We start from the raw sequence: 27,041 nt of genomic DNA, 5'->3' as shown, positions 1-27,041 counted from the left end.
GAGAGAGTGGTCTCTCTGGAAAGCAGACAAGGGTGGGGATGGAAAAATGTCTTGGGTGAAGGGGTCGGATAGTAGATGGCAGAAGTGTCGGAGGATGATACATTGTATCTGGAGGTTGGTGGGGTGGTGTGTGAGAACGAGGGGAATCCTCTTTGGGCGGTTGTGGCGGGGGCGGGGTGTGAGGGATGTGTTGTGGGAAATGTGGGAGACGCAGTCAATGGCGTTCTCGAACACTGTCGGGGGGAATTTGCGGTCCTTGAAGAACGTGGACATCTGGAATGTGTGGGAGTGGAATGCCTCATCATGTGAGCAGATGCGGCGGAGGTGGAGGAATTTTTGCAGCATCGCTTCCAATTCTTTCTGCATCTGTGTGGCTTCGAGAAGACTAAGCCTGTAGGAGTTTTTTTCCCGAACAGCATTACCCATAGCATCTTCATGCAGCATAGAATTTCTCTTCCCCATTCTATTCCTCTATCTGTTCTCATATTGCTGCAATGAGTCTTTCGATTCAGTGACCTGTTCTTCCGGCAGATAGCTCACTGTCCTATCCCATTTCCTAAGGAGTTCCTTACCTTTTAGATTAAGTTGTGGCAGATCAAAAGCAGATAATTTGTATTTCGATGTGCCTCGTTCTGAGTGTCAGTGACTAATACCTTTTCCTCAGTGTCCATTCCAAAGGCGCTAATTTTATTCCTGCCTGTGGCTTTCCTACCATTTGACATGTATGACAGGAATGACAAAATTCAACCACATCTTTATTTAATTCAGGACAATAGAATTCCTTTCGTATTTTAACCTCACTCTCCCTCACTTCCAAATGACTTCCTGTCAGTATTTCATGTGCTAGCCGCATTACTTCCTGTCTGTCTGCTACCAGCAACAACATTTGGTGCATTTCCGCCAATTTCTCTTCTGCACGAACCTGTTGCAGACTCCATTTTTGCCTTCAGATTCTAACTTTAAGATAATAACCATTTGGAATATGTTTTGATTCCTTTTCCGAGTGAATCTTATGATATAAATATTTTCTTGTTTCATCTTTTTGATGTAACTCCAGGAATCATCAGAACTAAGCGCCTCTCCCTGACCCGCTCCCTGTTCAGATATTTCCTTTCCCATTTCATCAAACACGGCAGCTAACTGGAACTTTGACTTCTTTTTTTGTTTTTACTTTTTTTTCCCCTTCTTGCTGTAACTTATGGCTGTGAGATCTTGTTACCATACATTCCAGAAAAATTCCAGGCTTTTTCTCTTTTGCCTCCGCTGGCCCCAGTATACCTTTGGCTTCTCCATGACAAGGGTATGCCTCCTGCCTTTGATCCTGATCGGCCGTTTCCAATAACCAACTGTATTCCTGGAATTGATGCTCTTTCAATGGCTCCCACTGTCACTTCCCCAGTCTTGATAGGACTTTCCAACCTGATCTTACACAGTGGAATGATACATCTCTCTCCATCTATTCCACAGATTGCCACTGTCACAGGTAACATTTCAGAAGGAGTGCAAATACTTTCATCTCTTACTGTTAGAGACTGATAAGCTGCCATATCCCTCAATGTTTTTACTTCTTTACCCCCTCCCCCTTTTCTCCCTGAGTAAACCTTATCCACAGAGGTGAAACCTTTATAGAGGTCAGGTACCGTCTTCCTATCCAGTCTGTGACTCGGCTGTGCACTCTTTTGCAGCTTGTTAGGAATCTTCTGGGAATTCCTTCCCTGTCTCCACTAATCACATGGTTTAGCCTCATTTATCACATCCTTTTTCACCAGTGCCTTTCTTCAGCTACCAGCACTGTGGCTATGTGTGTCCCACCATATGACAGTGAAAACACCTTTTGCCGGTGCCTTTTTAAAGCCACTGGCACTGTATGTTTATGTCTCCCTCTCCATTACAGTGTAAACACCTGGTGCCTCTTGCCTCCTTTACACCCGCATGGGGTTATTTTTTCACCAATGGTAAACCGGTCACTGTGTGATCCACGTTGTTTTTTTTTCATTGAAGAATCGCCTGTTTTTTTCCTCGATTCACATCCCTCATGGAATGAAATTGCTGTCGGATGCAAGATTTCGATTCATGCATGAATATGTATTCATCCGCCACCTCAGCAGCTCTTCTCAGTGTTTGAACTTTCAGTTCCTCAACATGAGTTCTTATCACTTCTGGAAATGAGTTTTTAAACTTCTCCAACAGAATAATCTCTCAATCAACCTCATAAGCCTTTTCTGTCTTTAATACTCTCATCCATCAATCAAAGTTACCCTGTTTAATTCTTTCAGTTTTGACATAGAACTGACCTGGTTCCTTCCTTGTATTTCTCAACTGTTGTCAATGTGCTTCTGGTCCCAATTTGTAGGCACTCACAATAACCTGTTTGACACCTCCATAATCTCTTGACACCACATCTGACAGAGCTGCAAACGCTTCACTCACCCTGCCTACCAATGTGGTCGAAAGTAACATTACCCACAGAGTTCCTGGCCAGTTTCTGAAAGGAAATGGTAAAAAAAAGCTTCTGTATTCTTTTCATTGAATTTCTATAATGTTTGGATATATTTGGATGTATCCTTATTAGGCTGTTGGTTTGATGAGTTTGCTCATCCTCACTTCCAGCTTGTACTTCTCCTTCTGCCATTTGAAATTATTTTGTTTTAAGTTCCAACTTCATCTTATCCAACTCGAGCTGCCTTTGCCTTTCTTTATATCCCAACATGGCTCTTCTTTCCCGTTCTTTCTCTTCTGCCTTCAACCATAATTCAAACACTCTCTCTTCCCTCTCATTCTCTAACTCCAGTTGTCTTATTTGCATTTTCTTCTCATTCATCTGAACTTGCCTGTTTCTCTGATTACCTAAGTGCTTGACCAACTCCATTACAATTTCAGCCTTTCTCTGACCCGATTCCCTTGAATCCAATTTTCGCCTGCATGCTAATTCGAAAATATATATACTTCCTCTGTCTTTCTAAACTTTTTGGGCAAATTTGGGAAGCATCTCCAAACTCCAGATTCTCTTTAGAAATGTTCAGAGACATTTCCCTCACATTTAATTTTACCCCCAACAAGTAAACAAAATTAAACAGATTTTTCTCACCTAAGTTCTATTTCATGATCTTGCACATAAATCTCCCACTCTGTTTAATTCTGTCCAAATGCGTCCATATCAATTCAAATCCTGTGCATGAACTGGCCATATTCCAGACTTGAGCCCCCAATCTGTTAGAGAGGGAATAAAGGCATCCCTTTGTTATTTAATCCAAAACAGAAGCTCCAGACCATTATGGAGGGAGGCGGGATTCCCCTCTAATGACTAAACATGAGTCACACAGAAAAGCTCGCCTCCCATGTATGATGTTTTAAAAACAGAGATTAAATGAAATCAAATGCCTGATATCAACTTTATATGTCGCAAGTAATAATTTATTTACTTAACCCTCACAGTGAACAAATAAAGAGAATTACTTGCAAAACCAAACAATATCTCCTGCACTTCCCATCTCACCCCCACCTCCCATACACCTTCTCAACCCAACCAGCATTGCCCCTGATATCAAACCCAAAGAAGAGAGCATATGAACGTGTCTCATAACTCCTCATAACTGCAGCAGTGTTTCTGTTCGAAGGTAGGACAGAAGAGTTATGAGCTCCCTACTCTCAGACACTGTGTGTCTTCCTCTCCCTGTGTCCAAACTTCCGTCTCTCAGAAAGCCCCCATGAAGAGTGAAGGAGAGAGATAGAAATCGATTGAATCAAAGTTAAGATGATTTGAAAGAAAAATAAACAGAGACAAATGAGATCCCATTACTGACTGACTTCCAAAATCTTCCCAATTGTCGCCACTGTCCCCTGATTTCAAACCCAGAGAATATGAAAGGTTTCAACTGGAATTAAAGGGCAAATACTTTCTGACTGCCCCCAGGTTTTAGTTTCTGAGAGGTTGGGCAATGAGTTAATGGTGAGGAGTCAGTTTCTACAGTCTCCCTCCCTCCCTAATAGAGAGGGGATATGTGGTGGTCTTTTTGAAGCAGGTGGAGACTTTGTCTTGTAGGAGGGAGACATTGAAGATGTTGGTGAATACCTTGCATCTGTTAGTCTGCACAGGATCTGAGTGCTCGGCTGGGGACATAGTAAGAACCCCGTGCTTTCCTTGGGTTGACTCTCAGAAGACAGATCTGACATCTGCAGTGTGACAGTGGACACAGGCACATCCAGGGCTGTTGGGGCAGGCATCAGCCCCCAATTAGTGACAGTCACATAGTCATTCATAAGAGACATCTCTCAGTCATCATCAACACATGGCAATACTGGTTGGTGTGAGCACCACACAGTTTGTGTTGAGACAGAGAGACATCAATAGACCAGGGCCACGGTCCATCAGTTTCTGCATCACCTTAATGGGGTAAATTCACAACAAAATGGGGGCAGCATGTGCTCCTACTGAGTGCCGCTGATGCAGAAAGTGAATATTTTGCAGATGTGATTCCAAGCAAGCCACTGCTTTAACCTGAATGGCACCAAGCACCCTGAGTGTTGTACCATGTGGATGGTGGACAGTCCTTAGGGAGTTATGAGCTGCCGTATACATGAACAACTTGAAAGAAAGACCTGACGGCATTTCTGATACGTTTGCAGATGATACGATGATACAATGATAGTTGGGCGGACAGGTGACGTTGAGGAAGTGGGGAGGCTGCAGAAAGACTTAGACAGGCTCGGACAGTGGGCACACAAATGGCAGATGGAACACCACGTGGGAATGTGTGAGATTTATGCATTTTGGAACGCAGAATTATATGCATACACTACATTCTGAAAGATTTTGTGAAATCAAAGGTATTTTGGAGTCCTCGTCCTCTCATATGTTTCATCTGCAGGTTCAATTTGTGGTGGGAAAAGTAAATGCAATGTTTGCATTCATTTCAACAAGGCTAGAATGCAAGAGCAGAGACGTACTGCTGAGGCTTTATAAAGGCTCTGGTCATCTGCATCTGGAATATTGTGAGCTGTTTGGGCACAGTATCTATGGAAGGATGTGCTGATATTGGATGAGGTCTAGAATGATCCTGGGAGTTACAGCATGTCATATGAGGAACAGTTGAGGACTCTGTGTTTGTACCCAGTGGGATTTAGATAGATAAGGGGAGGGGTCTGATTGAAACTGGCAGAATACCAAGAGGTTGGGATACAGTGAACATGTAGAACATATTTCCACTAGTCAGATAGACCATGGTTCCAGGACACAGTCTCAGATTGAAGGGATGACACTTTAGAGCTGAGATTGGGAGGAAATTCCTCAGCTAGACGTTGGTCAATCTATGGAACATTTGCCCCAGAAGGTTGTGCAGGCCACATTATTTAAGGCAGAGATAATTCGGTTCTTGATTAAAAGCAGAACACGTGTTAAGGGAGCAAGCAGGTTAATCGGGATTACAAACATATCAGCAATGATTGAATGTTGGAGGTGATTCGATGGGCTGGTTGTCCGAAATATATTGCTTTCTCTTATGTCTTAATGAGCATTCCATCTATTATTCACTGTCGAATTGTCAGCTTCTGACCTGCTCTTGTACACTTGTATATTCATTTCAATTCGATCTCACATTCTGGTCAATGCTAAGCCCTATGATACAGATAGTGGGAAGATTCAGTGTCGGCCAGCAGTCCAATAATGTGTTGAATGCACCTGCCATCAGTGAGTCCCATTTGCCAGCAGCACATTGTCTGTACGAAGATTGTCATTTCCAGTCTTTTTTTTCAAAGGATCAATCCTGTGGTGCCAGTGCCATTGAATTCAACACCATCGGTGACATTTATCACAGCCTTCAGCAAGAATAAATTATGCAATATTTGAAACCTGTCTAATTATAGGAAAGTCTAAACTGAAGAAATTGAATCTTTACTTGCATAGTGTTCAGAATAAGAAACACTTTTTTTTTCTGTTTGTTTTCAAATCAGGCAATTTGTCACATCAAGGTGTTGAACTTGTAATAACTTGCAATGATAAGTTCTATTCTGTTCTCATTTCTTGTGCTGCTCTGTTCTTGTTTTATTATTTATATTATACTGTAATTCCATTCTTCATTAAGTCCTGATTGAAATGTTCTCCGGTGAATATCCTCCACCCGGCTTAAATTACATTTAATCTATTTGAACAGACATTTTGAGGCAGCTGCAGAAGAGAAGAACAGGAAGAGATAACGGCTGATTGTACACCGTGTCCACCATTCGACCAACTTTTCTCTCCAGCCACCTAAAGTTTTTATTGTAGGTCAGAGAACCTCAGAATTATTACGGCACAGTTAGAGGCCATTCAGCCCATTGCGGTCCATGAGCTGTTCAACTGCACAATTTGGAGACAGAGAGTGTGTATGAAGGTGGACTGAAAGAGAGATAAACAGAGAGAAAGAAAGTGAAGGGCGATAAACTGAGTGAGAAGAGAAAGGGGAGCAACAGACAGAATGAGAATGAAAGGGGTGCTAGAAGAGGTGGAAGTTAAATAAATCAGAAGCCAGAATGAGGGGAGATAGACTGGGACGGAACAAATATCATTGTCCTTTCTTCGAATCTCAACAGCTGTGTCCTCCGATTCTCTGTATTCTGTATATTCTCCAAATTCGCAATCATTTTGGTCAACCCACAGCAGGAGGAATGCAACGATTCAAGAAGGCAGCTCCCCACCACCTTCTCAAGGGCAACTAGGGATGGGCAAGAAATGCTGGCCAGCCAGCAAGGCTCACATCCCACAAATAAATAGAAAAAAAAATCACACTTTGAGTAAGTATCATTTATTAGAATTCACATGCAGTCCCTTGACATCGATAACATCAATGGCACAACTCTCATCTTCACTCTCTGATTCTGGAACAACAACCTGAATTGTGTTTGTCAGGTACAGTTCTCTGTTAACATATCCACACCATCTGTCTGTTATTTTATGCACATCTTCCCCTCAGATTAGACAATATTCAATAGGTGCAGGAGTAGGCCATTCGGCCCTTCGAGCCAACACCACCATTCATTATGATCATGGCTGATCATCCACAATCAGTATCCTAATAGACAATAGACAATAGGTGCCGGAGTAGGCCATTCGGCCCTACATTATGGACAATAAAAGTTTTACTGATAGTGTCATGACTGATCAGTCTTTACAGGATGGATGTAACCATTTATGAACAGATAAGCATGTTTATGTTCCAACAATCCTTTGGCATTAATCTCATATCCAAAGCAGGTTGAATGATTGAGCACAATTGGTTGACTATCTCTAACATTCCTCCTCTCAGTTATGCTCACACGGCCCATCCAAAATGTCTAAAAGTTAAATGTTATTTGGAATTTGAATCAATCAAGAAAAGGGTTAATTGAAGCTGTTTGTTCAGTGTTTGCGATTATTGTCAGTCTCTGTGGATCCTAAACGTGTCACTGGAGGGTTTGCCTGTTCTATGAATAAGGGACTCCTTTCAATGTGTTATCCCACTGCATGCACAGGAACATCGCCTACAGCACCCACAGGGATCAGCAGCTCCAGGGAGAGGCAGAGTCGAGACTGGAGCCTGAGAACAATAGGCTGGAATATTCCAACAATGGACAGGAGTTTATCCGATGGTCTTTACTGGCTTTCTCAGCCTTGGATATCATTAGCATTGCGGATTTATGATGTACTGATGGTTATTCAAGCTGGTTACTATCCCATCCTTGCTATAGTTGGTGTTCCCGGTAAGTCGCTTTGTCTCTTAAACCAGTTTGAACTGACTTGCGGCTCATGATGTATAAATTTTGGAAAGGTGGAATTCAACATTTTCCGTTCCAATCAAAAGTTCCACTCTTTACAAATTATAGCCAGCTGGTTACTATTTAAAGGTTACTCACCAATATGTGAGGAGGGACTGGATTGTTCTCAAATTCCATGACCCTTTTTTGCTCCCTGCACAGATTTGCGTCTTCATATCCTCGCCACTCACTGATCTTCCCCATTACCGCCATCATGTTTTCGCAGTGTCTTCCTCAGCCTCAGTGCAACTTTGTAAAAAGCCATCATTTGTGCCTTTATTAAATCCGGATACAACTTCAAGTCCCTTCTAACTATGTTTCTGTTGCAAAATAATGATGCCTGAGATGTTTAACTTGTTCTTGGCACAGAATCTATCAGACGGGAAGACAGTGCCTTGTGCTCAAGTCATTGACTCATCATCTAGAGGCACAGAATAAAAGCCTGTTGGTATTTCATAAAGGAAGTTGGCGACATTTAAGTGAAACCATGATCTTTGTTGTTTAATAAAAAACCCAAGCAAATGTCCTTTGGAGAATGTAATGCGTCACCCTTCCCTGGGTATGTGACTTCCATGTGACTGCACACCCACAGCAAACTGTTTTATTCGTTCTTGTTATGTGGAACAGCTGAACCAGCCACTCAGTTCAGGACAGGTATAACATGCTGGCATAACCAGGGCTGCATACATCACATGAAAGTAGAACAAAAGTAAAAATAACTCCCTTCCGGTGCCTGTTTACCATATTCCTACAACTCATTTCCATTCAGGCATGTGGCAATTCCCTATTTCAAGTGCATTCTCTCTCACTGAGTCTCTCCCTGAGAGTGATGGTCATCTCCACAGGCACCTCTGGTGCTGGCTTTATTAATGCTGACTTACATACGCAAGGAGCTTTTACATTCCATATCAGCTACAATGCATAGAGAAGGAATGGCCTTATCCGCCACAGGAAATAAACAGATAGGTTTTTGCAAAGATCTGTAGCTTGGATTGTGGATGAGGTTGTTGGCTTGCTCGCCAAGCAGACTTGCTTTTGTTCAGGTGTTTTGGCTCTAGGACCAACCATGCACGTCTACTTTTGGCTTGAGCTCCTATGGCTACCTTGCCAAAATTAAATTGATAGCCTTCATTGTCAGAATATACAGACATTAAGGAGAGTTCATCGTGCCGTTTTGCTGCTGACTGATGTTCAAAAAGTCTGATGGCTAGCTTCCTTCCTGTCTGTCTGATGCATTCATTGCCTGGTATTTTGTAAACCATGTTCGTTCTGCATGTTGTGGGAATAGGGTCTTTAACCCTTGTCGGAGAGTGGCTTTGCGTTTGTGGGATACCATGATTCCTTGTGCTCTTCAGAGTCTTGTTGTCAATTCTGATATGCTCTTGATGTAGGGCAGTGTGGCCGGTATGTTAGGTCGTACTGTGTCCTCCCGTTGTTGTCTGTTTTGTAGATGGATAAGTAAGGATAACAAAATATTATGAAAAACCTGTGAGTGTTACTGAGGCAGCATTTTCGGAATTTTGGACAGATTTTCTCTCTTTTATAAGGAATTATATCCTTGCCACAGAGAGAATGGAGCTTCACCAGGCTAATCACTGGTATGATGGTACCATGAGGAGTGAGTGAAGATTAATCTGTAGCACTGTGAGAAAATGAAAGATGATTACATTTAAACTTGAGGGTTGTGGTCTATCTATATGTTCTAAACAGACACCAATAAAGTGATAAATTCCATGACTCACTTTTTTTATTTTCTCAAGATGCATGATTTTGGATAGTTTAATTGCCTCTGAGGATGTTTCTCCAATCCCACCCCCACTCTCCAAGTATATATAGAGAGAGAGAGATAGAGAGAGAGGGAGTGAGAGAGAGGGAGAGAGAGAGAGAGGTGTCAAGACTTTGAATAAAGTCTCACCACATTAATGTGCAGCTGGTGTGTGACCCTGCAGTGAGTGCTCCGTTATCTGCAATCCCAGCAACAACCACAATACCTTCGTTCTAAATCAGTTAACGATTCCCACCAGCTTCTGATCTCTATGGAGAACACGGATCGTTTGTAACGAACCTGGCTGGCTGAATGGAGTGGTCCTGTACTCTGTAACAGCCGTGAGGGGTGATTTGAGAGAACAAGGCATCAGTTAGGGGCAGCAGTTGTTTGCTCATGGCTGATCAGATTGTGTCTGACCATCTGAATGTGTCTAACGGTCCCTTTCCTATTTTTTTCCCAATTGACTGTCCAGTCCAGCAATGATCAGCCGAGTTCAGCCATGAATATCTCCAATAACCGAGGCTTCCCTGCTTCCTGTGGATGAGGGTACCACAGATAGCACAACAATAAAGATGAAGGGACATCCTTATTTCAATGGAGGTCTGTTACGTTAAAGATGTGTTCACCTAACATCAAACCACCAACTCTTTTGAGACACAAGGACACAATAATTAGACTAACCAGAAACCATTTGGCTCTCAAAACCTGACTCACATTACCACTGACTCTTTCCAATCAAATATGCATCAAACTCAGCCTTCACTGCTCTCTTGGAAAGAGAATATCAGATAGCGTAACACCATGGAAACATAAAAAAGGAGCAGAATTAGGCCATTTGGCCAATCAGATCTGATATGCTGTTCAATAATGTCTTACATATTTCTCAGCATTATTCTCCTGCCTTCCCTTGTAACCCTTGATCCCCTTATTACTGAAAAACCATCTATTTCTGTCTTCAAGATACTGGTGTCTCTGTACCTCTGTCTGTACCTGTGCATGTATCTCTTTGCGCATGTGTCTGTGTACTTGTGTCTATGGTTATCCGTCTATGAATCAGCCTGTGTGGTTCTGTGTGTGTTTATATCTATTTGCGCTTGATTGTATCTGTGTGTGTGTGTGTGTGTGTGTGTGTGTGTGTGTGTGTGTGTGTGTGTGTGTGTGTGTGTGACTATGTTTATCTCCGTAAATGTGTTGTGTGTGTTAGTATATTGGGGTGTTTACCAATGTTTCTGTGTATTTTTGTATCTGCATCTCTGTGCAATGAGATATCTATATTGGAGATGAGACAACTGATGTCAGAAATGACAGTGGGTTTAAGGTGAGAATTGCCGTTAATTGAACAAAACTTCTCAGTTGGTGGAGCTTCGATCTTTCAGAATCTCCACACGAATCGTTCTGGTCATCTCCAGCCTGTGCCAGGGTCCACTCAACAATGGGAGTGGGGGGTGGGAGGGGTAAGAGAATGGATTTCGGGCACTGTACCATATGGCTTAGCTTTTACTGTCTTATTACAGGCTGTTTCTCCTCGAATGAGGGAAGGGACAGTTGTGAGTGAGGGTGAAAGAATGGCACTGGTGTAAGAGATAGTGTAGGCTGGGTGAAATGATGAGGTGTCCAGAGTGAGTCAGTCCACAGTGTTGACTCCATGCGTTTTATTTTTTGCAGGGATGTTGCTGAGGTGACAGAGAGTGTGAGGCAATAAAGGCTTTGCATTCAGTAGTGGGAGTGGTAAGAGTCTGAGCCTCGCTTGGTGATAGAGTGTGAACCTTGTTCGGAGTTAGTTGCTATAACAGATATAGAATGGGTGTGAAGGAGCAGAAAGAATACAGTGGCACTTATACTGGCAGTAATGGAATGGTTACAGATACTCGTCCTATATTTCTGAATGTTTCATCAGATCATCTCAGCATCAAGGTGGCCCCCACTGAATGTCTTGTCCAAGTCCATCACTAATAGCACCACAGGCCACCCCCTCAGATTCCACTGAATCAGTTTGGGTGGAGCTTACAAACAGCAAGAAGAAGCAAACATTAACATATTTTATAACTGAACCAAAACTGCAGGACAAATTTTGTACAACTTATGCTTTGAAGAATAGATACGCAAGTGTTGTGGAATCTGAAGAAATAATGGATTATCTCAAGTTGCATGTAAATTCCGTGAAGTAAGTGACTGCTAACGATATGAAAAAATAAAATCCACACGTGTATATGAGGTAGGTTGAAGAGAATGTTGTGAAACAAACCAGAGACCAAGTAATTTTGACTTTAGTGTTGTGCAGTCAGAAACGCTAATTAATAACTTTGGTCTGAAGGAGCTTTTGAGGAATAGTGACAACAATATACTGCATATTACATGACATTAACATTGAATTTTTAAATGTTACTGTCAAACATCATGGAATCCATGAGCCTAGATTGCCAGGTTAGCTGCAATGAATTGGGAAAGTTCAAGATAAAATTTAGTGGCAGGCAGGCAATCATTGTTATTTCTAGAAATATTCAGTCAGAGTCATAGAGATATACAGAATGGAAAGAGACCCTTTGATCCAACTCATCCATGCTGTCCAGATATCCTGAATAAATCTAGCCCCTTTGCCAGCAATTTGGTTCATACCTCTCTCAAACGTTCCTATTCATATGTCCAACTTGATGCCTTTCAAATGTTGTAATTGTACCACCTTCCACCACTTCCTCTGGCGGCTCATTCCATCCACACATCACCCAGTTGCCCTGCAGGTCGCATTTAAATCTTTCCCCTCTCGTGTTACCCTTTGCCCTCTAGTTTTGGATTCCCCCCACCCTAGGGAAAAGACCTTGACTCTTTACCCAGATTTACCATAATGTTACAAACCTCTATAAGGTCACCCCTCAATGACAATTGTTTATTTTATTGTGTAGGGACTGCAGCAATTTTTCCACACAGCTCCCACTGCCAAAAATATCATTAATCGTTAACATTATCTGTACTGGTGGGACTGTTAAAGGGACAAAAGTAAACCAGGCTAGCAAGAAATTTCCCCTCCTGTTCAATACATGTCTGGGGAAAATTGAGAACCCGATTGAGGGGGCAGACTAGATTTATTGCTGCAGCTGCAATTTTTGACAGTGCAGCATTCTACTCAAGTGTTAGTCTATGTTCTGTTCTCATCTTTTAGTTGCTCAAGAATCAGTATCAATGACAATACGACCTCAGCCTCATTATCTGACAACAAATGTCCCTAATGGTGTATTGCAGAGCTCAGAAACACCTCAACAGCCGGCTACACAACACAGGAGGCCATGCAATCTTTCTCGGCTGCTACACAGGAACAGGGAGCCCTGGGTTCTAAAATTAAATACAGAGCAGAAATAACTACCTAGTTGTATATTGGAAAGCTGTATCCAATGGAATTCCTCAGGGACCAGTGTAAGGTCATCAACAATTTACAATAAGATTTACGATTTTGGAGGGAATGGTGAGAGCACGAGACAGGGGGCAGCCAGGAAGGCAATATTCTGCATTTAAAAACTTACCTCGTGAGTCGGCGGCCTCCTGATCCGAGTGGCGGGGGTGGTGAGAGTGCCAGCCGGGAAGTGAACTATTATATTTGGGCATTGTCCTGTATCAATGGTTTAGATAAGCACAACAAAATGTACTCTAACCATATTTGTCAGTGATGCTAAGATTAGCAGGAAATTAAGCTATCAGGAGGAGGTAGAGAGAATGTAAGTGGATAAGCAATGGACAATTTGGCAGATGAAATATGATGTTGGTAATTGTGAACCTGTGAGACTTTCAGGAAGAACAAAAGGCTATATGTTACATGAATGGAGGGAGATTATGGGACCTAGTGATACTGTGTGTGCCAGAGGGTTCTCTCTGAAACTTTCAGACATTGGAAGCATTGGTCTACCATCCTGATGGCTACTCCCTGATGGTCCGAGTTGCCTCATTACTCTCAGTACACACGAAATATTTTTATGTGGTTGGTTGGTGGTGAGCAGTCGTGAGGAGGAGAGTGTTTTGGAGTGTGTATCAAGGGCGTGGCCTTTATCCAAGATACCATCCTATATTTCTACATGAAGATCTTAAAACAATGGGAATGGCTGCCTGCTTCTGAATGAAGAGGCTGTGGGTGCTGCCAGGACAGTGGGTCTTCACCACCATGATGTAGTGTGTATGGTCACACTGCAATGTTAATGGAGTGAGGGTTTGAAGGGTTCAATCACAAGAAAGAAAACATTAAATGTAGGTATTTTCAGATCAGCTGAAATGGTTAGTTATATCCCATTCTCTATTCCACTCCCAGAACCAGCCCGGACACTTTTCTCTGTTCCATCACAGGATGTGGGCTTCACTGGCTGAGCCAACAGTCATTCCATCCCTCATTGCCCAGACGGTAGTTAGAGCCTGTGACATTATTGGGTGTGTGGGGACACATTTAGGCCAGAGCAGTGAAGGATGGCAGTTTCCTTCCCTACAAGATATGAGTGAATCAGATCGGTTTTCCTGACAATTGCCAATGGTTTAACCTTCACCATTCAACTTTTAATTCCATACTTTTTTTGAATTCAAATTCCAACATCTCACTTGGCAGGAGTTGAACTCAGAGACCCAGAGAATTACGTGCATTTTTGGATTAATAACCAAATAATAACCAAAGTCATTCAGATATACAAGAATGAGAGGTATGAACAGTGTCAAAAGAAAGGAGCTGCTCCTTTCAGTAAAAGGACCAAGAAAGAGGCAGCACACTTTTAAATTGAAGGGTTTGAGAGTTAAAGAAAATTTAAGGGTTGTTTTCACCCAGAGAGTGCTGGGGTCTAGAATGCACTTTCTGAGAGGAGTTGTCACGGGTAACCTCACAACCCATGAAACAGTATTTGGATGAGCGCTTGAAGTGTCATAATATTCAGGACTACGGGCCTCGTTTAGGAAAGTGGTACTAATGGGCATGCTTCTGTGATTGTATGGTTGTGGATGTTCAACCATTGAGCAGCATAGGGCAAGAATTGTTGGGTTTCTGGAGTCTATAATAACAAAGGCTATAAGAATGAACTGCAATTGCTTCCAAAAGGATACCAGTAGGGAACACATGAGAAAACATTCTGAAACCAGACAGTGGAGAATAAATAACAAGGAAATGGCAGAAGTATGACATAACTCCTTCAGTTTTTGATTAACAGAAGAAAAGATAAAAAGATAACCTTCTGAGCAATACTAGGAAATCTGAGTGTGGTGAGAAATAGAAGTAGAATGAAATTAGCAAATAAACTAATTTAGAGAAATTATTGCGACCGGTTTTAATGGGCACAGACAAAGCCAATGTTGGTTTATGATCTGGGATTTGTATTTGACAAACCAACCTGGAGATAAATTTTGGAGATGGAATAGATGCAATGCATTTGGAGTTTTGGAAAGGTTTTTGATACATTCCCAAGCCCAATGTGTAAAGTAAAACACATGGGATTGGGCCAAATATATGGTGCCATAATGGGGAAGCTGACAGGAAACAGTAAGCAAGAATAAATGGATGCTTTTTTGTTGGATTGAAAGTTTTGTGGTGTAAATTAGAGATTCCAGATATTCACAAAACATATCAAAAGTTTGGTTGAGGGAATCAAATGCAATTTTTCCAAGTCTGCTGACAGTACAAAACTGGGGCTGTGAGTGGTGCGGAGGATGTAAAGGTTCTCCAAGGCAATTGAGACAAGTGGAATGACTGGGAAAACATCTGGCAGATGAAGAGCAATGAGGATGTATGTGACATTGTGCACTTTTGCGGGAAGTAATAGAACAACAGCACAATATTTGAAGAGGGATTGTTTGAAAAATATTGATCTATAAAGGGACTTGTACTCCCTGTCTTTTGTGTTATTCTGTGCAGACTCCAAAATCTATGCAGGGCGGTAACGTCTGAAGCTAGCTACCATACGATTTCCACCCCAGCCAGCTAAGATTGTCCTTTCTGGGCTCTAGGTGCTGTTCAACCCTCAGAACGAATGCAACAAACTACAATGATGTGTTAGAAGCAAAGCTGACTTATTTTACATTTCGCTCGGATACTAAACTCTAGCTTAATTTTAGGGTTATAGCCATCATCAGAAACAAACTGCAAATGTCAGAACAAAAGTAACAGAAAATTACAGCGCAGAGCAAGGCCTTTTTTAATTCATTTGTGTGATGTGCGTATTGTTGGCTGGCCAGCAGTATTCACCCTTGGCCCATCATGTGTGTGTTGGCTGGAATAGAACGAGCCAGGCTTTACAGATTTCTGGCCTCATCATTGAGATCAACAATATCAGACTGTGAACTCTGCCCCAATTTGTTTACATTTCTTGTTTCAATTTGTGTCTGGGTCCACTGCACACCTGGCTCCAGGCACATCTTTTGTTTATTTGTTTCTTTTCCAGCCCTAACTCCACTCCCTGCCGCCTTGAAGAACCAATAACATTTCTGCAATTTCATCTCTCCTGCCTTCCCCCCGTGACATGTGCCTTTTGCCCTTGTCTCACCCCACCTTGCTCAGAATCTGTTACATTTCTGGTCCCAGGCCTCTGTCAACTCACTGTGCTGCTGGGTCAGAGTTTTAAATTCTCTTCCCCCAGAGAGTAACTGAAATCGTTGTTGGTGCAGTTTTCCCCAGATTTTACTTTTGGAAACAAAAACCATGAAATTGTTTCAGAGTTGATTTTTTTTAGCATTAATCCACAATTTCGCCTCTTTCGAGCTAAACAGTGATGCTCCCACAGTCAAAAAATGCAAGTGAGGTGGATTTGCCGCACTAAATTGTCCGCGAGTGTGCAGGTTCGGTGGTTGGGTTCGCTGCGGTAAATGTGGGGTTTATGGGAGTAGGATGGGATAGAGAGCTAGCACAGACTGGATGCACTGAATGGCCTCCTTCTGCACTGTCAGGATCCTGTGATCTTAACCATTTGTGATGATGGTCACATTTTCCTCATGACAGCCCACACATCACCACGTTTATTCAGCTCAAGCTTTCATGCTGCCTTTGTGTTTTGTGAAGCTCTGTTGTTGGAATGGGGAGCTTTCTTTGATGTGGCCTCTCCTCATACTTCCGCCCACTTCCCAGCTCCCTGCGTTAATTCCAGCTTTCTCTCATTTTCCCAAATGGGGTTTTTGAAGAGCTCAAAAGGCGCATGGACTGAAATTGAGAAATTAAAGAGTCAGAATGAAAGAGGAAGTGGAAATAATAAACAGGTTTGGTAGATCCCAGGGGAGTGAGGAAGGGTCACAGATGCTTCCAGGCCTGCTGAGCTATTCCAGCAACTTTGTTTTTGTTCCAGGGGAATGAGACTCCAGGATCCTCCTGTTGTGACTGTTCACACAGTTTTTTTTTAACTAATGTGTGGGATGTGGGTGTCCCTGGCTGGGCCAGCATTTCTTGCCCATCAGTAGTTGCCCTTGGGAAGGTGGTGGTGAGCTGCCTTCCTGAACTGCTGCAGTCCTCCTGATGTGTGGTGATCCGCAATGCTATTAGGGAGGGAATTCCAGGATTTGGACCAAGCGACAGCAAAGGAACGGTGATATATTTCCAAGTCAGGATGGTGAGTGACTTCGAGAGGAACGAGGGGGTGGTGATCTTCCCATATATCTGCTGCCCTTGTTCTTCCACATGGAAGTGGTTACGTGTTTGGAAGGTGCTGCCTGAGGATCTTTGGTGAATTTCTGCAGTCGAGACAACATTCTCTGATGAGAGTCAAACCCAGGCAGTCAAAGACGGGGCACTGAATAGCCACAGATGGAGTTCAAACACAGGAGATTTGCTCAGCCAGTAATAGCACATAGTGTAACAGTCAGGGATGTGAAGTGAAGAGTGAGGGGACATAATGCCACATGCTGCAGATGGAAAACTTTTATCGGAACAGGAGTAGACCATTCGGCCCCTCAAGCTTGTTCTGTCATTCAATTAGATCATTGCCTGATCTGTGGCTTAACTTTCAATTCCCAAAACCGACCAAACCTATCAACGAGGCTCCTCTGAAACAGACAAGGTGAGTATTGATTAAAAAATTGCAAAAATAATTGCAAATGCAGAGAAATCATAAACAAAAACAGAAGTTGCTGGAAAAATTCAGCAGGCCCGGCAGCATCTATGAAAGAAATCCGAGTTACCCTTTCAGGTCCAGTGACCTTTTGAGTGACCAGATACAGTTGACCATTCCCTCTTTCCTGTAACACCCTCCGGAACAGGTGATGGTGTGAGGGCCATGAGGTTGTCAATAACAACTGAGAAAACAGCAGTGCACGCTGAATCAGAGAGAAAAACGAAACATTTTGGTCTTTCGCTTTTAAATCAATTGCACCAATTTATTCACTATTGTTCCAGAAACGGGACAAGAGACCAGAAAATCAACTCAATGCCATTGGGTCTGGGAACCATTGTTATTCTGACCTCCATGTGAATCCATGTTATAACCATTAGTTTGATTCTGAACCATCCTCTGGGCAGTTAGAACGGATGATAAAAGTTAGCTGAGCTTCTGATGCCATGATCCCATGAACAAACAAAAGAAATGTCCAATTACTGAAGTTACTTGTGAACCCACTGGTGTTTCTTCAAGCTATATGTCTGAGTGAATTTTCTCCCATACACAGAGTAGGTGAATGACCTCTCCCCAGTGTGTATTTGCTGATGTACAGTGAGGGCTGATGATGCCCTGAACCCAGCCCCACAGTGACAGCACCTGTGAGCACGTTGGCAGTACAAAAGTCTACTTGAGCTTTTATTGCGCTTCCTACAATCTGCACATTTAAAGGGTCTCTCATCAGAGTGAACCTGTTGAGGTTTCAACAGGCTGGATGACCGGGAGAAATCCTTCCCACACCTGGAGCAGGTGAATGGTCTCTCCCCAGTGTGGACCCATTGGTGTGTCAGCAGGCGGAATGGCTGAATGAATTCCTTGCAACTCCCACAGCAGGGAAACAGCCCCTTTCCAGTGTGAAACCGCTGTGAATGCCTTCTCACACATCCAGCAAGTCAACAGTTTCTTCCTGATATGATTGCGCCGATGTGCTTGCAGCTTGGATGGGGAATTGTAACACCTCTCACAGTCCTCACGGATCCACAGTTGGATGAAGGAAAATCCCAAAGCATTCTATATTTATGTGAGGAACAAGAGGATGGTGAGAGTAACAGTGGTGCCTACCAGGGATAGTGGGAGGGAACTTGCGCTCAGAGTCAGACATGGTAGGGGAGGTCCTTGATGAATACTTTGCTTCAGTACTCACCAGTAAGAGGGGCCTTAACATTTGTGAGGATAGCATGGAAAAGACAGATACGCTCAAACAGGTTGATGTTAGGAAGGAGGATGAAGTGAGGGAAAGAATCCTTTGCCTTTGGTGATGACTTTTGTGTCCTCACTGCCTACTGGAGTAATACCAAATGATTGGAGGGTGGCAAATGTTATTCCCTTGTTCAAGAAAGGGAATAGGGATAATCCTGGGAATTACAGAAGAGTCAGTCATTCTGTGGTGGGCAAATTAGTGGAGAGGATTCTGAGACACAGTATTTATGATTATTTGGACAAGCACAATTTGATTAGAAATAGTCAGTGTGGCTTTGTGAGGGGCAGATCATGCCTCAGAAGCCTTACTGAATTCTTTGAGGATGTGGCAAATGACATTGATGAAGATCAAGCAATGGATGTGGTGCATATGGATTTTAGAGGAACATTTGATTTGGTTCCCCAAGGTAGGCTCACTTAGAAAGCTAGGAGACATGGGATTCATGGAAATTTGGTTGTCTGTATACAGAATGGAAGCCAGAGGGTTATAATAGATGGAAATTATTCAGCCTGAAGCTCGGCGATCAGTGGTGTTCTGAAAGAATCTGTTCTGGGAACCCCACTCTTTGTGGTCTTCATAAATGACTTGGATGAGGAAGTGGAAAGCTGGGTTAGTACGTTTGATGATGACACGAAGTTTGGTGGCATGGTGGGTGGTGTGGAGGGCTGTTGGAGTTTGTAATAGGTCATTGACAAGATGAAAGGCTGGGCAAAGAAGTGGCAGATGGAATTCAACCTGGAAAAGTGTGAAGTGATTCATTTTGAAAGGTTGACTTTAAATACAGAATTTAGGGTTAACCTAATGTTCTTGCTAAAGTGGGGAAACAGAGGGATCTTGGGGTCCACATCGTTAGACTCGTCAAAGTCCCTACCCAAATTAATAGTGTTGTTGAGAAGGTGTATGGTGTGTTGGCTTTCATTGGCAAGGGAATTGAGTTTAAAAGCCGCAAGGATATACTGCAGAGATAATGGGAACTGCAGATGCTGGAGAATTCCAAGATAATAAAATGTGAGGCTGGATGAACACAGCAGGCCAAGCAGCATCTCAGGAGCACAAAAGCTGACGTTTCGGGCCTAGGCCCTTCATCAGAGAGGGGGATGGGGAGAGGGAACTGGAATAAAAAATTTTTATTCCAGTTCCCTCTCCCCATCCCCCTCTCTGATGAAGGGTCTAGGCCCGAAACGTCAGCTTTTGTGCTCCTGAGATGCTGCTTGGCCTGCTGTGTTCATCCAGCCTCACAGGATATACTGCAGTTGCTTAAAACACTCGTTAGACGACACTTGGAATATTGTGTTCAGTTCTGATCGCCTCATTATAGGAAGGATGCGAAAGCTTCCGTGTGGGTGCAGAGGAGATTTACCAGGATGCTGCCTGAACTGGAGGGCAGGTCTTATGAGGAAAGGTTGAGGGAGCTCGGGCTTTTCTCTTTGGAGAAAAGAAGGATGAGCTGTGACTTGATATAGGTAAATAAGATGATGGGAGACATAGATAGAATGGATACCCAGAGACCTTTTCCCAGAGCATAAGTGACTATTGTGAGGGGGCATACTTTTAAGGTGATTGGAGGAAGGCATTGTGGCGATGTCAGAGGTAGGTTCTTTACACAGAGAGTGGTGGGTGCATGGAATGCTCTGCCGGTGGTGGTATTCAAGTCAGATACATTTGGGACATGTAACCAAGTCTTGGACAGTTGCGAGGATGATCGTAAAATATAGAGTAAGCAGCGTAGTTTGATCTTAGAGTAGGATAATATTTTGGCACAACATTGTGGGCTGAAGAGCCTGTGCTGTACACTTCTGTGTTCTATGTGTTCAATTCAGCTAGCCTGCATACGTTTAGACCATGGGAAGAAATTGAAGCACTGAGACGCAGACATGGTGAGAATGTGCAAACTCCATGCTGACACCAGCTGAAGCTGAAATCAAAGCTGTGTCCGTTTTGCTGAAAGGCCCCAAAAATGCTTGGGTCGGGTCCAGTAGGAAATTGAACCCTGGTCTCCCTCGTGAAAGGTGGGGAGAGTGACCACAATGCTAATGAGGGCATCAGGTGCAAATGCCCCTTAAGCCCTTTACATGTGCACCAATCACATACAATCGCTTCAGTATCCAAATTCTACTTCTATTGCTTCGTCCATAATCGTCAATGCCACAGAATCACAAATTCACATCTGAATGCTTCTTAAAGTCATAAGGATCTCTGCCTCGAGGACACTTGCAAGCAGTGGCTTCCAGATTCCAAACATCCACTGGCTAAAAGCATTTTTATGTAAATTTACTCAAAACTTCCTTCCTCTTCCGTTAAACCTATGGTCCCCGGTGATTGATCCCTCCCTCAAGGGGAAGCGTTTACATAGTCTATCCTCATTATTTTGTACATCTCCTCTGCTCTGAGGAAAACGACCACAGTCTGTTCGATCTCGCTTCATAACGGAAACTCTTCAGCTGAGACAATATCCTGGTAAATCTCTTCGGCACAGTTTCTGGTGCTACCACATCCCACAATAATGTGAATTAATGAACTGCGCACAATACTCTCGCTATAGCAAAATGAACAAATACAATGAATGTGCAGAGAGCCACAGAAACTGGTCTTTTCCGATGCAGTCCATGTTGCTCATTATTGCCATGGGTCATTTTCCTAGGCCTGATGTTCCAATAATCACTGGTCCATGTTAGTAAAAGCTGCTCCATGAGTCTTGATCTGACCGTCCCAGTATCTAAATATTTCATCTGGCTTAGCGTTCCTGGTGGTGAGACAGGCCACGTTCACTCAGCAACACAGACTGCAACAAAACAGAATGAACAATGTCAATGTGAAAATGGATGTTAGATTGTGCAGTGCCTCAGTGAAGCGGAAGGTGGGACGTCAACGAGAGTTAGTGATTGTGGGAGGGAGAAAATTCTCTAAGTGGTGGGTTTGAATTCTGACACATCAAATGCAGATATGTGAGAGAGCCAGGATTGGGAGATGATTGTCACCACCTCAAAGAATATTTTCACGTAAAAATGTTTGATACTTGCTGCATTTCTGTGGCCCATGGCACAAGGATTAAAAAGAAATACAGCAAGCACCCACTGCCATGACTCAGATTCGAGCCGAAGTTGCTGCGGCCACAACACAGAGTACTAACCACAATACGATCACGGCACCACATGAGTTCACTGGTGTGCAACAAGCAATAACTACAGTGGCAGAGGATATGTTAGGAACAGCACCAGATCGACAACTGGAATTCTTTCCAAGCAGTGCGCTGTATTGCGGGGATTCACAGAGGGCTGGCATCGGTAATTACGGTGCTACCAGAGACTGTGGAGATTCCATCAATGATTATATTGAAGACTGAGATTGATAGATTTCTACGAAATATCAAAGACTCAGTGTATTGTGCTGGCTCTTGTTGAAATGTACCTTTCAATAGTAATCTAGTTTAACATTGGATATTTCATCAGCTCCTTCACACAAGGAAGTAACCATTGCTGCATACAACCATATAATCCCAGTTCCTGGGCCCAGAACCAGGGAAACTCAGTGACCCAGCCGCGAAGATATAACCGGAAATGGGGGTGTCAATGAGCGTGCAGACATACGCTGTGAAAATAGATGACGGGATAGTCTGTGCATTATGAGGCAAGACAATGTGACAAAATCGAGATAGAGCCACGGGGATGATGTGCAGAAGGATGAGCGATACAGTGGTGAATCAGACAGTGACCAGGGGGATACAGATAGAAGTGATGCAATCGGTGAGCGTGCAGTCCTTCTATGGCCATAGAGACGCGTGAAATGCCGAGTCTGTGAGCTCCAACCTCACCCGGTGCAGCATCTATTGACATGGAGCAGGGATTATTGGGACCTCAAGCTGTATGAAAAGATGCACAGCAATTTTAATCTGAGGCAAAATACTTTTTGGAATCACAGTTATTTGTGTATTGAGTGAGGATCTGTCCATGATAATGTCACAATTATAATGACAATGTTGCAAATATTCAACCCATCAAGAGAGAAATCTGTGCTGGGAGAAATAGAGGTAACATTTTTGCTATCTTACTCTTGTCATATGGCTGACCCTGCACTGGGTTGAATTTTGGGAAGGGCTTTTTTTCGCTCATTTCATTGTATTCAATTTCATGCAAACATGCACAGGTCACTGAAGTCATCTAAACTTCCGAAAAATATCGGTAATATATGATGTTGTGATTAGGCTCGAGTTTACCTCAGGTTATGGAGGAAGAGCAGGAAAGCGGAGTTGACATTTATCAGATCAGCAGTGATCTCATTGACTGGCTGAGCAGACTCGATCGGGTGAATTGTCGCTTCCTGCCGACATATGGCAGTGAAACTCACTGCGTCACAAAGGGGAGACAATTGAATTGAAGTGGCGACTGTGATTATCTTTGCTGGTTGTTTACCTTGTGAATGTTCCCCTTACTGCTGATGTCCCTGCTAACAACACAACACAAAGGTGAGTAGCCTGACTGAGCAGTGACGGCTAAGGCACCTTTCCCCTCTTTAAGCGGCTGGAATATGGACCCTGATGTTCTCGGGGACAGGAACTGACATTGAAAGGATTGCAGACAGAGCTGCACCGCCTTTGCGTTGTCACCATCAGGAAAAATAAAACTTGATTCCCTGACCGGGAATCGAACCCGGGCTGCGGCGGTGAAAGCGCCGAATCCTAACCACTAGACCACCAGGGATATAGGCGGACGAGTGTGCATCGTTTCTTAATGGTACAACTTCTGGCTTTTTTTTTCTTTCTACGACAGTTGTTTCTCCTGCAAAATGACTGAATCATCGTGTTTTACAGCACAGAAAGAGGCTCAACATCCCAGTTTCTAGCCTTTGCCCATAGCCTTGTGCAGTACGAGACGATGGACTGGCTGTTTGAGATGTTCACGTTCTCTTGGGGAACTGGGCCGCATGTTCACCCTCAGAAGGTAACACACAGACACATTTCCCAGAAGATGACAAAGGCCTCAGCAGAGACCAACCCCCAGAAAGTAGGATTTCATCCATTTGGGTTCTATAGTCCCATTTCACACTTCAAAACCAGAATCTGATTACAGCAAAGAAATAAAGCATTCAGCCGCTCCCCTCTCTGTGTTTGTTCCCCATTGTTTCCTTGTCAACCTGCAGTTTATAATACCTCACCTCACTGCTGGCCTGTGGGGGAAATGACACTGGCATAATTTCAGACAATATTGAAAGTCCTCTTTTAGATGTTGGATGCCACAGTTGTACAAACATTCTCATCTCCTCCAGTTAGAAGTAAACTCATGACTGGTGCTTTACAAGACCATTGCTTTCAATACTGCACTACAGAGCGACGGCTGTGCCCTGTAAGGTAGGGTTTCATGCATTAGAAACTGCAATGTAATAGATGGCAGGGTAGTCTGTGCATTATAAACCAAGACAATGTGACAAAACCGTGATGGAGCTGAAGGAATCATGTGCAGAAGGATGAGAGACACAATGCTGAATCAGGCAGTGACCAGGGTGATAGAGATATACCTCTTCCCTTGCAGTCTGCTGATTAGGATTCAGTGCCTTCACTGCCATTGCATGTTCATGGTTATTATTTGCAATAGTAACTATGAAATATTGACTGATCTTTGAAGCAGAATTATGTCATAGAAAAGGCGGTATCAGTTCAATCTACATTACAGTTCTACATCGGCAATGTCAGCTACAATTGCCTGACGTGCAATTTGTTTCAGACAAGAACAAGGGGGAGGTTGGGAAAAGTGAAGGGCAATGGTGGTTTGTGAGAGGTGACTGTGGGCCTAATGGAGCCAGGCTCAGTGTGGGTGCTGAAGACTGGCTTTTCCTGTTTACCCTGGTATACAGATCGCTCTGGAGCCGCCAAGGTGTGTCAGGATGGCTGAGTGGTCTAAGGTGCCAGACTCAAAGAATAGACTCCTTCCACTGTAAAGCCGGGTGTTCTCGTCTCCACCTGGAGGCGTGGGTTCAAATCCCACTTCTGACAATGACTGCCTCTTTGTAAATATCACTGAAGTTCAGTGTCCCGATGGGATCTACCTGTTTTAAAGGAAAATTTGCTCCGGTCAGATTTGCAGCTTTATATTAACATAATGCAGTTTTGGAGGAGAAGGAGACAGCTCAGCCCATCAAGTCTGCTCCGCTATTAAATGAGCGGAAAATCCTGACTTGATAATCCTGAACTGCACTTTCTTGGATTTCCCGACACCCATTGATACCCTTGTTGCTAAAAATCTTTCAACCTCAGCCTTAAATGTACTTTGTGGGCCAGCTCTGACAATCCTCTTCTGTAAAAGAATCCACTGATTCACAACCATCTGAGAGAATAAACTTCACCTCGACTCTGCCTTAAATGTGCGACCTCCATTCTGATATTAGACACTCGGTTCCCAGACGGTCCCAGGAGGGATCGAACCTTTCTGCATCCAATCCGTTACATCGCCAATAACACCTGTATGTTTCAATAAAGAGCATTTTTGTAGTACTGTTTCTGAGCTTATGAAAGTGATGTATTTCAATGTTTCTTCCCATTTAATTCACCTCTCATGATGTGAAACTCTCATTGATTGTGATAGAGATTATCATTATCACTAAGGAGGCTGTGCTGGGCAAGGTAACGGGGCTAACAGTGGACATGGGGGTCTCTTGGCCCTGATGATTAACTGCATCCCAGGATACTAAAAGGGGCGATGGGGGACATAGCAAATGCACTAGTAATTATTTACCAATATTCACTGGACTCTGGGGTTGATCCTGCAGATTGATAACAGCCAATGTGACGTCACTGTTTAAAAAAGGAAATAGGCAAAAAGCCGGTAACTTTGGTCTAGTTAGCTTAACTTCGGCACAGGGGAAAATGATTGATCTATGTTCAAGGAAGAAATAGCAAGACAGCTGGATATAAATTGTCCCACTGATGTTCATGAGTTCATGAAGGGTAGGTCCTGCTGAATTAATTTGGTGAATTTCTTTGAGGACATTACCTGCAATGTGGACAATGGGGTACCTGTGGATGTGGTGTATTTTGATTTCCAGAAGGCAAGTGACAAGGTGCCACATCAAAGGCTGCTACATCAGATAAAGTTGCACCATATTACAGGTAATGTATTGGCTTGGATAGAGGATTGGTTGACCAGTAGAAAACAAAGAGTAGGGGTAAATGAGTGTTTTTCTCATTGGTGTTCAGTGGCTAGTGGTGTGCCTCAGGGATCAGTGCTGGGACCACAATTGTTTGCAATTTACGGTGTGTCAAAATTTGCAGATGACACTAAGACGAGTATAGAGCAAAGTGTGCAGAAGTCACGAAACATCTGCAGAGGGATATAGATAGTCTAAGTGAGGGAGCAAAGGCCTGGCAGATGGAGTACAATGTTGAGAAGTGTGAGGTCATCTATTTTGGTAGGAATAACGCAAAATGGACTATGTTTTAAATGATAAAAAAAATGCAGCACGCTGCTGTGCAGAGGGACTTTGGTGCCCTTGTGCATGAATCACTAAAAGTAGGATTGCAGGTGCAGCAGGTAATTAAAAACGCAAAGGGAATTTTGGTGAAAGGGAAAAACTGATCTGCAGCCAAAATGGTACAAAATAGAAAGTCAGAAGCAGTGTCGGTGAGAAAAGATACAAGAGTCTCAAGTGCCCTTCCTGGAGGTGCAGAGGTTAGGATTTGGTGCTTTCACCGCCGCAGGCTGGGTTCCGTTTTCGGTCAGGGAATGGGAGATCTATTCTGCTCGCTTATTGTGATGCCTGATTTTCAGGAGCAGGAAAGAAGCTCTGGAGCTGGTAGATGGGCTGGTTTGTCCCAGAAATTATTCAAGTGAACAGAAGTCAATGAACTGCAGATGCTGAAAGTCTGAAAGAGAAACAGGAATTGACTGAGAAGTTCAGCAGGCCTGGCAGCATCTGTGGAGCAGAAGAGAGGTAACCTTTCAGGTCCACAGATCGTTAATTGGAACTAGACTAGTTATGCATTTCAATCATGTCATCTTCGGCAAAGTGATCAGGTTTATCTGTCAAATCGGGATATTTATCAAAATTTCTCTCTCTGAGTGGCTGACAATAGTTAATTGTTACAGTTCACAAAACAGCAACAAACAAAACAGCCAGTTGTGTTAAGCTCAGGTAACTGGAGTGGGAGCAGAGGAATAATAATGCATTGAGTTTAAACACAAGAAGCAAGCCACTTCAGCTTTCAGGAACCAAGCAACTGGCACTA

At 43.2% G+C, this 27,041-nt stretch overlaps 2 non-coding genes across 2 annotated transcripts; one reads left to right on the top strand and one right to left on the bottom strand.

Annotated features, from left to right (window-relative positions):
* Positions 1-23,451: 23,451 nt before the first annotated feature.
* trnae-uuc (transfer RNA glutamic acid (anticodon UUC)) lies at positions 23,452-23,523 on the bottom strand. Its single transcript has one exon. It is a non-coding gene; the product is annotated as a tRNA-Glu (tRNA).
* A 1,174-nt stretch (positions 23,524-24,697) lies between these two features.
* trnal-caa (transfer RNA leucine (anticodon CAA)) lies at positions 24,698-24,812 on the top strand. Its single transcript has 2 exons — positions 24,698-24,735; positions 24,778-24,812. It is a non-coding gene; the product is annotated as a tRNA-Leu (tRNA).
* Positions 24,813-27,041: the final 2,229 nt, after the last annotated feature.

The sequence above is a fragment of the Stegostoma tigrinum genome, chromosome 8 (assembly GCF_030684315.1).
Source record: "Stegostoma tigrinum isolate sSteTig4 chromosome 8, sSteTig4.hap1, whole genome shotgun sequence".
In the NCBI taxonomy this organism is placed as follows: Eukaryota; Metazoa; Chordata; class Chondrichthyes; order Orectolobiformes; family Stegostomatidae; genus Stegostoma; species Stegostoma tigrinum.
The sequence above is the reverse complement of the archived record's forward strand: the minus strand, read 5'-3'. Positions and strand labels throughout refer to the sequence as shown.